We start from the raw sequence: 3,261 nt of genomic DNA, 5'->3' as shown, positions 1-3,261 counted from the left end.
GTGTACCTCATGGGTATGTGTGTGCCGAGTCCAAGGCAAGAGACTGGATTTCCAGAGGATACATTGCAGATCACACATACACAATTAATTGAGCTTTTCAATAATTTTTAATCCTTTTATGAGAATAAAGGAAATAAGGGAAAGTGGGAATTTCCAAAATCTTAAGTATTCTAGAGGCCTTAAATTTTGATCAATCCCAGGCTCCTAAACTTTTAGGTTGCATTAACTCATTTGTTTAATGAACAGTTATTGTGCACCTACTGTATCCCAGGCCTTATGCCACTGGCACTTGGGGCTTCAGAGGCAAGACCATGGCAATGACCTACTGGAGCCTCGAGCTTTCTATGGGAAAGAAGACAATAGAGAAAGTGCTAAATGCTTTGTAAGAGGAGCCCCCAGAGGGCTAGAAGAATCCCCCATTTAATGCTAGGAATCAGATAAATCATGGAGGAGGCAGCATTTGAACTGATGCAGGGCAGGAAGGACAGGTAGGATTTTGATAGAGAATGAGGGGCTGGGAGGCCAATCCTAACAAAGACAATAGCTAGAGCTCAGCCATGAGGGTAGGGGTGAAATTAGACTAATGTAGTTCAACAAGGAGGTTGAAATAAAAAAGCGATTGCAGGTTAACCTCTAATTAACCAGAAAGTGTCAGTAACTGGAACCACTTATGGAAGGTTGTTCCATTAATTAAGATTTTCCTGTGTGTGTGCACCATGTGTGAGAGACTACACAGTCACAGATACACTCACACACCTGTTCAGACCCAAACTCCCCTGAGGACCCTCCTTCCACATCCAGTGGGTACAGGTCTTCACACCCCTTTGTGGTAGGGAGAGCTGCTGCCTATCAGCCTGGAAGACACATTCTCGGCACGCCATGCTGCAGCCCCACGGAGGCCCCGCTCCGAGAGGATTGGAAATGTAATCACAACAGTTTTTATTAGCAAAAGAACAGCAGGAGCCCTTCTGCTGTCCATATGGACAGATCCCGATGGGTATTCATGAAATAGTTTGCTACGGGAACAGCCATGCTTAAAACTCCTAGTCCAATTACCTTTGAACTTGCCTTTTTTGCTGCAGTGGGTGCTGCTATATGTGAAACATCTCACACACTCATTTCTCCCTGAGAGTGAGGGTCTGCCTTATCCTGTTTGGGTTTCCTTTGCCCCAGAGGCTGGGCAGTGGTGGGCTAGAGAAGACCTAGGAGTTGGGGGCCTGATCACATATCTTGGGTGTTGTGGTAGTTGACTTGGTCTCAGCTGTTCTGTGTTAAATTGTTCAGTTAAATGTAGCCAACAATAGCTTTTGGAGAAACCCCTCAGGTCTTTTGAGACCTGGGACAAGTCGTGATTCTGTAAGGGCATCTGGCGAGAGGGTAAGGAGCTGCCTCATCCCAGTCTCGTCCACATGCTGCTGGGAAGAGGACAGTGGCCACAGTGACCATATAGCCTATGTGCTTGGGGATATTTTTAATTCCATATGCCCTTCTTGTTCCTAGGTGGTACATATCAAATTATAGACCTAGATTCCAGGACATAACAGTTTCTGTGTATGGAGGACAGAATTGTATAAATCTGAAATAGGGTCACCATTAAAGCAGAAAGAAGCCCATGCCTTGTGCAGATTTTAGGTTCCAGACCTTGAGATATATTGGTTGAAAGAGGACAAAGAGGGAGGCTCCAAGAGTGGGAAGCAGGCCCGTGTCTCTGAGTTCGTGAAGGTCAGTACCAGAGGGAGAACCTGACAAGGCATACACAATGTTTTCAGTAGATGCTTGTGGACTGGGTGGGTCTGCCCTGAATATCTGAGTCAGAGAGAAGTCAGAGTGGACATTTGTTGTTCTGCTTGCTGAGCCGACCATCTCTGATAACGATAGCTCTGTTTTCCTTTGGGAATCTACCACTCTCCTGCTCTCCAGCGTGGGAGTTTGACTGGGCTGGCTTCCAGCCTTTCTCCAGGAATGATGTGAAACTCAGGCTTGGCCCAGCAAAGTCTAATGGATCGGTTCTAGAATGGGCCAACTTAGGACAATAAGAGTCTGACTTGGGGTTTTTGCTAGAACTCTCTTTGAGTGTTTTCTTTTCTTTTTCTTTTTTCCTCAATAAGAGTACATTCTTCAATTTGACTGTATTTGAATAAGAATTTCACACAAATAGAATATGGAACATATATTTTAACTCAAGAAAGCAAGGAAGGAATATTTTACATTACAAAGACCAGACATTCAGTTGGTTCAATCATGATGACCTACCTTTCCAAACAAATATTTACTTTTTATATTTATTACAAATGTTGCAATCAGTTCCGTATTTGCCAACAATCCTACACAGTTCTAATATTTAATAGTGTGAAGAACACTTACCTGTTTTGAAAATGATGTGTGATGTGGTCTTCCTTTTGGAGGACCAGAAGCAACTGAATTACTGTCTGCTCTTTAACGTTTCAACTAACCATTCCATGGCCCTCTCAAGGCCAATGCCTTTGGTTGCTGAGGTTTTGAATATTTGCCACTTTTGGTTCTAGACAGGTAACCCAAATGAATTTGCCATCTCTGAGGGAGTCAAGGCCTGTTCCATGTCCTGCTTATTTGCAAACACCACTAAAATGACTCTTCTCAGTTCTTCTTCCAACATGGCAACTAACTCTGATTTAGAAATGCCAGTTTGGTCTCAGTCACAACTGTCTACTGCATAAATGACTGCATCTGTGTTTGAATAATAACATCTCCAATATGGCCTGATACTTGTCTGTCCTCCCAAATCCCAGACTTGGAATTTATGGTTCTTGTATGTTACCATCTCAACATTAAATCCAGTGGCTGCCATCCTTCTTAGGTGGAGCTCTGGCCCCACACAGCTCGGGCAGGATACTATTATTTTCATCGAAAAGAATTAGGAATAGTAGTAACAATTTCTCCAACCTGTAATTTGTACAAAATTGTAGTTTTTCCTGCTCCATTTAATCTCAAAATTAAAATACTCATTTCCTGGGTTCCAAACAGACTAGAAAATATACTTGAAAAAAAGCCACCTATGATGAACTGCCTGTTTGCCCTCGTTGATCATCAGAGACAGGCCCCGGCTTTGGCAGCAACTCTTATTCGAGCCCTGGTGTCCCTGCCTCCATTTGCCTTGGCTTCCTGCTCTGGCTTGGAGTAGGTTTCCTTGGAAGCCTGATCCAGCAACTTCCGTGTCAGACACCTGGCGGGGGTGGCAAGAGAGGTTTCTAAGCAGGGGAAACGTAACCCTGTTGGTGGCCA

General features: G+C 43.9%; 1 pseudogene; it reads right to left on the bottom strand.

The window, feature by feature from the left end:
• Nucleotides 1-2,422: 2,422 nt before the first annotated feature.
• LOC102896109 lies at nt 2,423-3,000 on the bottom strand (annotated as a pseudogene).
• Nucleotides 3,001-3,261: the final 261 nt, after the last annotated feature.

This window comes from Pteropus alecto, unplaced genomic scaffold, assembly GCF_000325575.1.
Source record: "Pteropus alecto unplaced genomic scaffold, ASM32557v1 scaffold155, whole genome shotgun sequence".
Lineage (NCBI taxonomy): Eukaryota > Metazoa > Chordata > Mammalia > Chiroptera > Pteropodidae > Pteropus > Pteropus alecto.
The sequence above is the reverse complement of the archived record's forward strand: the minus strand, read 5'-3'. Positions and strand labels throughout refer to the sequence as shown.